Here is a 12,418-nt window from a genome sequence, read left to right as displayed (position 1 = left end):
CATGCGTGTCTCCCTGTGTGTGAGCATGTATCAGTAGCGTAAGAAAGGCAGTTATTGTTTTTGCAATGGAGAAAAGCCGTTTCCATCAGAGGTGACATGATAAGGGAATGACTAAGACAAAGAGGCTCCAGCAAAGGCTTGTAGAACATCTCTTATCCCACAGACAAAAGGACAAAGCGATTCATACTGGATTAGTGTCTAGAAGGGGAGTCAAACATTTAACCAGGGCTAATGGCATTAAGCAATTTTTTTACCAAAAAGGAAAGAAATAAACTAGTCAGATAATCCCTTTAGGTGTAGCATAAAGAGAAGTAAACAAAGGCAAGACATCTGGGAAGGATTTTAAGCGCTCCAAACAGGCTGTGTACCCTGGAGTACCTAACCAATGGGAAACAGGGGAGGGAAAAATTCGGCCGGGATTAGGAAATAAATAGGTGTGTTTCACGAACCAAAAGCGTGCCTACTTGCTAGGTCACCTGTTCTTGCAAGAATGTTCAAATAAAATGATGTGCTTCACATCGTTCACTGCCTGAGCCGTTGTTATTGGATAAGGAGCATTTCTCACAATAGCTACCAATGTGCATGTGTATTCACACACAAGTATCTCCCTGTGTCCACGTGCATACACTCATGACTGTCTCCCTGTATGTTTATGTTTATGCCTCCCTCTGTGTGCACACATCTCCCTGTCTTCCTGTCTGTGTGCATCTCCTTCTGCATGTGCATCTCCCTGCGTATGTGTGCATCCATGTCTCACTCTGTGTGCATGCTCTGTGTGTGCACATCTCCCCCTCTGAGTGTGTGCATCTCCCTCTGTGTCCATGTACATCTGTGTCCTCTGTGTGTGCATGGGGGGGGGGGGAGGGGTGTCTCCCTCTATATCTGTATGAATCTAAGTGTCTCTGTGTGCGTGCACATATCTGTCCCTCTGTGTGTGTCAGCATCTCCACCTGTGCCTGTGAATGTGTCCGTGTGTCTCCCTCTGTGTAGGTGCATGACAGTTGCTCCCTCTCTGTTGCATGTGTGTCTCCCTTTGCATGTCTCTGTATACGGGTGTCTTCCTGTGTCAGCCTCTGTGAGCGTGCATGCACAAGTGCCTCTGCCTGCATGTGTGAGGGCATGTTTCTCCCTTCGTATGTGCATGAGTGTCCTCCTCTCCTACTGCATGTGCATTTGCTCAGTGGATGTGGGGAGAGCAGTGGATATCATCTACCTTGAATTTAGCAAGGTGTTTGACATGGTCTCCCATCCCATCCTTGTAGGCAAGTTGGTAAGATATGGACTAGACAGATGGACCATCTTGTGATGGGTAGAAAACTAGATAAACCGCTGAGCTGGAAATAGTCAAGACAGCTTAATGGGGTCCTGGATAACCTAATCTAAAACCCTGCTTTTAACAGAAGGTTGGACCAGATGATATCCAGAGGACCCTTCCAACCTAGACTTTTTTATGAGGGAGACACACATGGACATATGTGTGCAGAGAGAAACATTAATCCATACATGCTCGCTTGCTACAAACATACCTATGGAAGCCTTTCTGGTTATTCTTGACATCTCTTGCCAGTTTGAACTCCAGCTGAGCTTTTGTCTTCCTAACTGCATCTCTGCATGCCCAAGCAATATTTCTATATTCTTTGGGAGTTTGTCCCCTTTTCCATCTCTCATATGCTTCCTTTTTTGCATTTGAGCTCTCTCAGTAGCTCACTGTTTACCAAGGCTGGTTTCTTGTTATGTCTACTCCTTTTCCTGCTCAGGAGGATGGACTGCTCTTGTGCTTTGAGGAGGCTGTCTCTGAAAATCTCCCAGGACTCCTGAGTTCCTTTGCCCTCCAAAGCAGACTCACATGGAATCCCTCATAACAGTTCCCTAAACAAGTTGAAATCAGCTCTTCTGAAGTCCAAGGTCTTTATTCATAGAATAGAATCATAGAATCATAGAATTGTTGAGGTTGGAAGGGACCTTTAAGATCATCGAGTCCAACCTTTAGCCTACCCTGACAAGAGCCACTTCTAAACCATGTCCCTCAGTGCCCCATCTACCCTTTTTTTAAACACCTCCAGAGATGGTGAATCCACCACCTCCCTGGGCAGCCTATTCCAATGTTTAATAACCCTTTCAGTGAAAAAATGTCTCCTAATATCTAATCTAAACCTCCCCTGACGTAACTTGAACCCGTTTCCCCTCGTCCTATCACTTGTCACCAGGGAGAAGAGGTCAGCCCCCATCTCTCTACAACCTCCTTTCAGATAGTTGTAGAGGGTGATAAGGTCTCCCCTCAGCCTCCTCTTTTCCAGGCTAAACAACCCCAGCTCCCTCAGTCGTTCCTCATAAGGTTTGTCCTCCAGGCCCCTCACCAGCTTTGTAGCCCTTCTCTGGACACGCTCCAACACCTCAATGTCCCTCCTGTAGCGAGGGGCCCAAAACTGAACGCAGTTCAGTTCTGCTACTTGTCTTCCTCATGCCCCTTAGGATCTCAAACTCTGTGATCTTATGGTCACTGCAGCCAAGGCTGCTACTGACAGTCACATCTCCAAACAAATCTTCCTTATTTGTAAGCAGTAGGTCCAGAAGAGCACCACTCCTAGTCAGCACATCCAGCAATTGCATTAGGAAGTTGTCTTCAATGCATTCAAGAAATCTCTTAGAATGCTTGTTCACCAGTGTGGTGCTTTCCCAACAAATATCAGGGTAGTTGAAGTCCCCCATAATAACCAGGGCCTGCAGACCTGAGGCTTCTTTAAGTTGCCTGAAGTTGTTATTCTGTTTGCATGTATCTCCCTGTATGCACATACATCTCCTGTGTGCATGTGCAACTCTCCCTGTGTTTGTGTGCACAAGTGTCTCCATGTGTGAGCACATGAGCATTTCCCTCCCTGTGTATGGAGACACTCGTGCACACAAACACAGGGAGAGTTGCACATGCACACAGGAGATGTATGTGCATACAGGGAGATACATGCACATGTGTGCATGAGTGTCCTTCTCTGTGTGTGCATCTCCATCTATCTGTGTCTGTATACATCTCCCTCTGTGTGTTGGTGTGCACAAGTGTCCTCTTCTGTGTGTGTGTACATGAGTGTCTATGTGTTTCCACAACTACCTGATTGTAGGATACGGAGATGGAGTCAGTCTCTTCTTGGAGGTGTGCAGCAACAGGAAGACAGGCGATGGACACAAGTTGGAACATGGGAAGTTCCAATTAGGAAAAAAAAAAAATTCCCATGAAGGTGGTCAAATACTAGAACAGGTTGCCCAAAGAGGTTGCAGTATCTCCATCCTTGGAGGTGTTCAAGGCCCTGAGCAACCTGATCTAATTAGACTTGTTCTGAGCAGGAGGTTGAATTAGATGGCCTCTGAAGGTCCCTCTCAACCTAAATTATACTATGATTCTATGAGTGTATCTCCGTGTCTATCTCTGTGGGCACTGCTTGCAAAATATGTTTAGTTGTTACTGTTTAGTTACTTCCAAAATTTGAAGAGAGTTTAATAATATAGTTTTGATCTTTTTGGCAAAAACGGAAAACTTGTTTTCTTTATGACTAACAGGATTTTCAGCAACATCAAAAAAAAATAACTTCCTGATTCCACAAATAGGTGCACAACTCATTTTCTGGTAGCAAATATTTAAATGCACCGAATAGATTTTCACCGATCCAAAATGGTCTTTTGCCAGGATAGGGAGTGGGATAGGAATAATTTCTTCTCCCCCATCTACACACCACCTGATTTGTTCTGTAAAATATCTACATTTTCTTAACACTAGAAGATTAATCACAGATTGTAATACATATACACTTTATATAAGTTTGAAATTATAACTAACAATGAACGTTCATCTGCTATGAGGATCCAAACACATTGTAAAACCTAACCATTTGATTTTGGTACCCAAAGGAGCTTAACTTTGAACAAACTGGTCCTAACTGTTCCAAGTGCCATAGTTGAAAACAAGCTTTTCTGACTGCAACATCACCTCCAACAGAGATTGCTCAAAAACTGTATGTTTAGCACAGGATCTGCATTAATGAACAACAAAACTTTTGAACAACCCCCCAAAGCTCCATCCCTTTTCAGAAGAAAGACAAGAAAGAAAGTGAACCCCCCCTAATCCAATGGCAAGATCTTGGTATGCAGTTACCAGGACTGTGATGAACTGAACAAGCAATAAAGGTTCTATTTCTTTACTGTACCTAAGAGTTCCCAAGTCACAGGTAACGTAAAACCTTTTCTTTCACAGTAATACACAAAGTCAATTTTATTATGAGATTATCAGGAGTGTGGGAGAGGATTTGGAATCAGACTTAAACCTGAGCCGTTCAACTACACCAAGAATGTCCAATTTCTAAACAGCAGAACTGAAACGAACTTTTGTCAAGTAAAACTTCCCTTTCTGAGATCACTTATATCTGGAGAAGATTTTTTTTTTCTGTCAAATATCATCTTTTGTGAAAGGCCCACATAACTGGGGAGGAGAGACAGCTATGTAAGAAGTGATCTCCAATACGCATACAGAGATACTTCTTCAATATATAAACCAATTCAAATGTAAAAATTAAAATTTCTAAATTTTTAACATGGTATTCCTTTAAAACATTTCCAACCACAAATTCCAAGGGAAAGTGGTGAACCCTGTTGTGTATAAAATATATCTAATTTTAGAGTAAGATTTCTAACAGTGTAAACATCCATACTCCAGACTTCCGTAAGTCATCTAAGTAACTCCCAAAGACATAAGCACAGTTACAAATATATTCTAGCAAAGGACTAATTAGTCTATTTCTCCATGCTCCAATCCCAAAGAATGATCTCTCATTGTTTGCTGTGCTCCCTGCACCAATGTATAATTACTGACTTCATATATATAAAACCTATGTTATAGATATGGTTATTATATGCAGTTATATAGTTACAGGGGTTTAATACATTATATATAATAGTTCTTATTGCCATATGCAAACAATGGTGAAAAAACATCTAAGACCCCAATCCTGAAAGCACAGTTGTGTTTAAAATTTAATCATTTGGGAAATCCCAATGCAGTCTAGAAGAGAACTCCCACGTTTAACAATAAACACATAAGCTTAAGTGTTGGGACCTCAGTCTTGAAAACATCATAGCTCCAAAATAAAAGTGAATTGAGTGATCAAAAGCTGTTCCTCAGAGGGATATCATCATGTAACCATTTTTAACAGGAAATGGACCTGACGCTTAAAAAGTCTCAGGTGTCAAATGGCCAATATACAGAGATTATTAGGAAGATAGGGTTTCCATAAGATGATGCTTTCACAGAATTTTGGAGTTACCAACATGTAAAAGAATTTAAGAAGCCATATCAATCTTAATAATAGTTTCAAAAGATGCTGACAATAAAGGAAAAAAGTAGTCAATCAGGTAGGGGACACTTTGGATTTATATACGCATGTAATTTTAGAACTGAATGCCACTCCTGAAGGACTGCAAGTTTCCCCACAAAATAAATATTCTAAAAATCAAACACTTGATGCTTACAAAAGTGTGTCAGTTCACTTTCCAATACCAATAAAGCCAAAGGACAGTAAGAAGGCAAGCAGCCAGCTACTCATTAAGGGAATTAAGTAAGAGTACATCACCCATACACTTATGCTATCTTTATCAACAGATCAGCTGCATTAGGGGGTTGTTTCTTTACCAAAGAACCATAGACAATCACTGAATCTCACATAATATTTTGGAGGATCAGCTAAACAGAATAACTACGATCAAAGTTACACAACCCTGGTATTATTCAGAATACAACAAAAGTTTATATGATAGTACAGACATATTTAAAGGCACAGTAAAAAAACAGTAATCTCAAATTAAAAAAAAAAAACAAAAACGTTATATCAACAGACTAGGAAATATGAAGACAGCACAGATACTATATTAACAATTATTATACTAAGAACAAATGTGCCCTCTCAAATTTAATTACAGCATTTCTTCTCCAACAGCATAATTTATAATGCCACATCATAGAATCATAGAATCTTCATGGTTGGAAAGGACCTTTGAGATCATCGAGTCCAACCATACACACACACCCAAAAAAAAAACAAAAAAAAAACAAAAAAAAAGAAATCTGATGCTAAGAAAAAAAAATATATGAAAGATCTCAAAGGATGGAATAACTTTAAATGCTTCTATCCTAACACCCAACTCGGGCTCTGTGGCAAGACCCACGCACCCCTTTGAGCCACATGGAGCAAGAGAGTTCAGAAACTTTCTCCAGCAGTCCAGTCCGCTCAACGATTCCAACACCAGAAATACAAGGAGAAAATACACAGAGAAGGAAATGGCTTCTCATCACAGTCCTGAAGACTCCACAAACCCCCGGTCTTGGTGAGTCTGTTTCTCTTAACCCCTGATACACTCCAAAGTTTCAGCTATTCGCCAGGAGGTACAAAACTTCAACAAGAGCCCCAACAAGTTTATTTGTTTTGGTATAACCCTAGCAGAGTTTTTGCTCAGTCCCTTTTCCGGGAGCCCCGACGTCTCTCCCGTGTGCACTGCTGCTCTCGTGTCACCCCCTGGGACTCAGCACCCTCCGGGCCACGAGGCGACCGCTCAAGAAGATCCCAAGCTCCCCAAAGAAGATGGAGGGCGATACCACGACTCTGGTCTCTCCCCCATCCCCGTGTGTTTTACCGCCTGGCGTCCAGACACCCATCGTGTCTCCCGTGGGGACATGTACCCGGCGGGGCGGGCATAACTCCACTGAAGTGTTGCGAAGGGTGTCAACTTCTGGGACCTTTGGGGGAGAAGATGAACAAAGGGGTAGTCCGGGGGGGGGGAATAACCTTCCCCGCCCCAAAATACTTCTCCGCCTCACACGCACCGCTTACCTGACACGGGGGCTCTAGTGCCCAGGGCAGCGATGTGTCTGCCTCTGCCCTGAGTCTGGCTCTGAGTTCCTTGCTCCGGGAGGCTCGGCCTGTGTAGGGTTGGCGGCGGCTGCTGGCAGAGGGTGGGGGGAGGCGGCTGCTGGCAACGAGCAGCGCCCCCGTTCATGGCGAAGCTGAGGAAGCTGGAGTGGATTCCGGGGGGCTCCAGGAGGAGGAAGGGAGCTGGGGGGGAGGCGACGGCTGCGGCAGCGATGGGGGAGGGGGAGGAGGAGAAGAAGGCGGAGGACAACAGCGCAGGAGGAGGGGGGAGGGAGACGGCGGAAGGAGCCACCAATCTGTTGGTGAGCTCAACTCCCCTACCCGCTTCTCCCACCTGGCGAAGGGGATCCGATCGATCTTCAACGCCGTCCTCCCCGGACTTTGCGGATTCCCGATCGTGGTTCCGCAGGCAGGCGGAAGGAAAGAGGCGGGAGCCGGGCTGCACAGCACAAGGTTGGGAGTTGGCGGCGATCAGCATCACTTCCCCCCGCCCGCCCCCAAGCAGTTGCAGCAGATGGGATCCCAACTGCCCAGACAGCGCACGAGGGGTGGTGGGCACGGCAACAAACTTCCTTTCGGTCTCCTCTCCCCTGCGAAGTAGCAGCGTTGGGGCAAGGGAGCTTCCACCGTTCGTTGACCCCCGGTACGGGCTCAGGGACACTGGGCGGGGGCTGAGACTGCTAGTTCGGCAGGAGAGGCGATTAGCCGTGCCTCACGACTCAAAGGGCTAGGGCTCAGTGCAAGAGAGAAAACGAAGGCAGCATAGAAGGCTATTATACCTTTCCCTCCCCCGCCTCCGCCCTGGAAAAAATAACAGCGCTACGCCAGGGGAGCGAAAGATACCCTTGTATCCGAATCAGTTAAGTCCATTCCCCCCCGTCTTCCCGTTTCGGGGACTTCCTCTGCCGTCTTGGCCCTCCTCGTACAAGACAGCAAGGTCCACTTCTTAATCCCGGCCCTGAGCGGAAGAGGGGAGTGATTCCCCGCGGGTGCCTGTTCATGTATTAGATCCGCCTTTGTGTGTGTGTGCCTTCCCCTCTCCCTATGTAGGGAAGAGGCAAATCCTCTATCCCCTAACGCTGGTCTAGCTGCTCTCAGGGAAAAAGTTGCTTCCTTCCTCTTCTGCCATCGGCCTCACAAGCCCAGGATAAATTATACACGGTGAGAAAGAGTGCTCAACTCACAGCCAGCCCTGCATCTTCCCGTTTCCATACCAACTCTGTCCACTCAGATCCCAAGGCAGCAGAGAGGGCCAGTGCCTTTCTGGAATGCCAGCTCCCACACAGGACAGAACGTGACAACCAGGGGAGGGCCTCATCCTCACCAGACACACAAACTTTTCTCCCCTTGTTTTATTCTCCTCTCTCCTTCTTTTCTCCACTTTTTTTCCTTCCATCACACTTCTATTGCCAGCATTCAGCTGCACCACCAGGTCTCAGCCCAACCACCTTGGGTATCCCTTGGCCATGCTGGAAGGGGAAAGCTGTCCTGCGTCATACAGCACTTGAGATGCTAGGGCATGTACTTCTCCCAGGCCTTGTTCCCTTCTTTCTTTCCACAGATTCTACTTGCCCCCACCCCCAGCAGTGGCAGTGACAGTTGTCTCAGCAGTCAAGAGCCTGGTGCTAAACTCAGGCAGAGCTCCGCTCGTCTTTATCTTTTTTCCCTTCTCCTTTAAAAAGCTTATAACCAAAGCATACAAGCAATGGAGGGAGGGCAGCCCCACACGGATTGCTACATGTGCACACAGAAAACAGAAAGCTACTCACTAGCAGTACTGCCTGTACTACGTGGCATATACTGGAGCATCTCACATATAAGGCTGAGAGAGCTGGGGCTGTTCAGCCTAGAGAAGAGAAAGCTCAGGAGAATCTCATTGATGTATACAAATATCAGAAGGGAGGGTGCAAAGAAGACAGAGCCAGGCTCTTTCCAGTGGTGTCCAGTGACAGGAGAAGAGGCAACGGGCACAAAGTGAAACACAGGAGGTTCCACCTGAACATCAGGAAACACTACTGTGAGGGTGACCGACCACTGTGACAGGTTGCCCAGAGAGGGTGTAGAGTCTCCCTCCTTGGAGATAATGCAAAAGCCGTTTGGACATAGTCCTGGGCAACTGGCTCTCGGTGGCCCTGCTTGAGCAGGGGGGTTGGACCAGAAGACTTCCAGAGGTCCCTTCCAACCTCAGCCATTCTGGGAATCTGTGTATGTGTGCACACATGGCTATAAACTCAACAGGGAAGGCTTGAAAGGGTTTGGTAGACTTTTCCATCCCTGGCTCCTTGCCATCCATGCACTTTTGATTAAATGAGCCTTTGTCTTACCAGGGTGGCCCTGGTTCCTGGGAGATCTGCACAAAGCCAGGGAGTCTCTGCCTGCAATAAATATGCATCAATCAATTGTGTTGGAAAGCCCTGAGCAGACCAGATGCACCGAACTTGCAATCATCATTGTCCCCTTTGCGCTGCTTCCTTGATTGGGACTCAAGTGTGTCCTTTATGCTCCAGCTACCCCTAGATTGTCACATCGCTCCAATTCAGAAACACCTACAGGCATCTCCCCACATCTTACCCCCCTGGCCCTCCCGCATGCAGTGAGTTAGCAGAGAGCTGCAGGGAATATCTCTAATTGCAAAGGCCTTTCCAGCAACAGGACTGCCTTTGCAGTGATGTATTTCTCTCCCTTTCAGCCAAATGCTTTGCAGGTGGGGCGAGGCGAGGACCCGGGTGGGGGTGGGAGAAGAGGGAACTGCTGCGATCATTCGATTGGACAGCCGGGCTATTGCACGGGGCTCTGCGCCAGCTGCAGGGCCGGCTCTTCATCCATTACATGCAAGCGCTTGCAGGGCACAATGGCGGGTACAGGAATCAATTATTCACAAAAAACAAAGGTACCTGGGGCTTGTGGCAAGGTTTTGGTAGCAGGGTGAGGTGGGGGGGTGGGGCTGCAGAGGTGGCTTCTGTGAGAGACACCAGAAGCTGCCCCCATGTCGGACGGAGACAGTTTCAGCTGGCTCCAAGACAGACCCACCGCTGGCCAAAGCTGAGCCAATCATCGACAGTGGTAGCGCCTCTGAGATAACACATTTAAGAAAGGGTAAAAAAATGCTGTGCAACAGCAGCTGGGAGAGAGGAATGAGAATATGTGAGAGAAACAACTCTGCAGACACCAAGGTCAGTGAAGAAGGAGGGGGAGGAGGTGCTCCAGGCGCCAGAGCAGAGATTCCACTGCAGCCTGTGGTGAAGACCATGGTGATGATGCAAGTTGTCCCCCTGCAGCCCGTGGAGGACCATGGTGGAGCAGATATCTACCCTGCAGCCCACGGAGAACCCCATGCTGGAGCAGGTGGACGTACCCTGAAGGAAGCTGCAGCTTGTGGAGAGGAGCCCGTGCAGGACCAAGTTTTCTGGCAGGATCTGTGGTACTTGGGGGACTCACACTGGATGGAGCAGTTCATTCCTGAAGGACTGCATCCCATGGAAAGGACCCATACTGGAGCAGTTCTTGAAGAACTTCAGCCCATGGGAAGGACCCATGTTGGAGAAGTTTGTGAAGGACTGTATACTGTGGGTGGGACCCAGCACTGGAGCAGGGGAAGAGTGTGAGAAAGAAGGAATGGCAGAGATGAAGCATTATGAACTGTTCGCAACCCCCATTCCCTGGCCCCCTGCACCACTCAGTAGGAGGAGGTAGAAGAGTTGGGAGTGAAGTTGAGTCTAGAGAAAAAGGGAGGGGTGGGGGAAGGTGTTTTTAGTTTTGTTTTATTTCTCACTATCCTACTCTGTTACAATTAATTGGCAATAAATTACATTAATTTCCCCAAGTCGAGTCTGTTTTGCCTATGACAGTAATTGGTAAGTAATCTCCCTGTCCTTATCTCGACCCATGAGCTTTTCATTGCATTTTCTCCCCCTGTCCTGTTGATGGAGGAGGAGTGATAGAGCGGCTTGGTGGGCAGCTGGTGGCCAGCCAAGGTCAACCCACCACATCACCTTTTGCCAGGCATGTGCTTTTTCACCTCCTGCAGCTCCACCAGCCTCAGTCTCATATACCCCTTATGTGCACAGGTTTCTTTCCCCAGTGCTCAATCTCCCCTTCACTTTCTTTCCACCCCTTTTTCCCCAGATCTCCCTGTATTTCACAGGCCTGTCACAGGGAGCAAAAGCTAAAGTCTGTATCTTCAGCTTTCCCATCACGTGGCATGTGCAGAAAAGTCACTGTCATATTGACTGCATGGGATTGGGAAGTAGGCATTATGGTGGTCATGGTGCAAGGCACATGTGTGCATTCCTCAGCCTGGCACCTTTAGAAACTTTTCCCTCGGCTTTATTTCCCCTCCTGAGACTGTGAAGCAGAGATGCTATGGGCATAATTGGTTGGTAATTTGTGACCATATTGCCTGACAAAAAAATTACTTCCCTTCAAAGAAAGCGGCAAGCTCTAATCCTTGGACAATCCACTGGGACCTTCATGGCTTCCCAGGGTTACATGCAACCAGGGTTACATGGCCCCTTGCATGAAGATTAATTATAATTTAAAAATTCCAGATATTTGATTAGTGTAGTGATACCCAGATCTACTGTCAAGATCAATCAGAAGAGGTGTCTGGAAAGATAAAAAGTTAATTTTAATTAGGGACAAGAAATGGACAGGTGCGGCAGGGTGACAGACTTTTCAGTTACTTCGATTTACTTCAAAAATACTTCAGTTAACATTTAAAGAGGTAAAATTTTCTAGACGTGTAGCTTGCAGTTTCTTGGTGCAAGCAATTACACTGACCTTAGCATTTTATAGAGAGTTTGATATATAAGTAAACTTAAATTTGACACAATGGCTACAGCATATTATTTTGGTAACATATCTGGTAAGCATTTTTAATTTCAACAATTTTACATTAAAAGATACTAAGAATGCAGCTAGGACATTTTCTCACAAGAATTAAAAGTGTGTGTGTGTATTAAAATAAATACCTACATTTGTTAAAATAAATTGAGTTTTAGTTTTCAGGAAGAGTAAATTTACATGTACATAACCAAAGAAAAGGTCTTTACTCAGCAAGATTTACTACCTAAAAGGTGATATGTGGTGTCACTTGTTGAAGAAGAATTATGTGAGCTTTAATGTATAGATGGAAAATTCATTTACTTCTAAATATCACAGTAGTGCCATGTTCTCCACACAACCCCAAATACAATTTAATTGATGGGAAAGGTTCCTTCTGTTTATTCTTTTACAACTGTAATAGTTAATGCCCATCTGTCATGCCCCACTCAGAAAAGAGGGGGGGCAAGTGACTCAGATTTGCAAATCCCCGGTAGCGCGGACTAAGGTGAGACAACTCTCAAGGTCTGTATACAAACATTTATTAGATTCCCACAGTGATTAGTATAGGTCTTAACTAGGTCCACGATAATTGGTTAGGTATAAAGCAAATTATGGCAAGCAGTAAGGTACACCTTGCGTTACTTAGCAACAGATATATAACAAATTATGGCAAGCAGTACTTAACAACA

At 45.9% G+C, this 12,418-nt stretch overlaps 1 protein-coding gene across 1 annotated transcript in view; it reads right to left on the bottom strand.

Annotated features, from left to right (window-relative positions):
- The window catches only part of LOC141736757 (zinc finger protein 462-like), an 84,285-nt gene extending 76,836 nt beyond the window's left edge, over positions 1-7,449 (bottom strand). The window contains exon 1 of the mRNA XM_074571327.1: positions 6,867-7,449. The gene's annotated coding sequence lies outside the window, so the exon portion shown is untranslated. The remainder of the gene's footprint in view (positions 1-6,866) is intronic.
- Between the last annotated feature and the right edge of the window lie 4,969 nt (positions 7,450-12,418).

This window comes from Larus michahellis, unplaced genomic scaffold (genome assembly GCF_964199755.1).
Source record: "Larus michahellis unplaced genomic scaffold, bLarMic1.1 SCAFFOLD_115, whole genome shotgun sequence".
Lineage (NCBI taxonomy): Eukaryota > Metazoa > Chordata > Aves > Charadriiformes > Laridae > Larus > Larus michahellis.
This window is presented reverse-complemented; position numbering and strand designations above follow the sequence as displayed.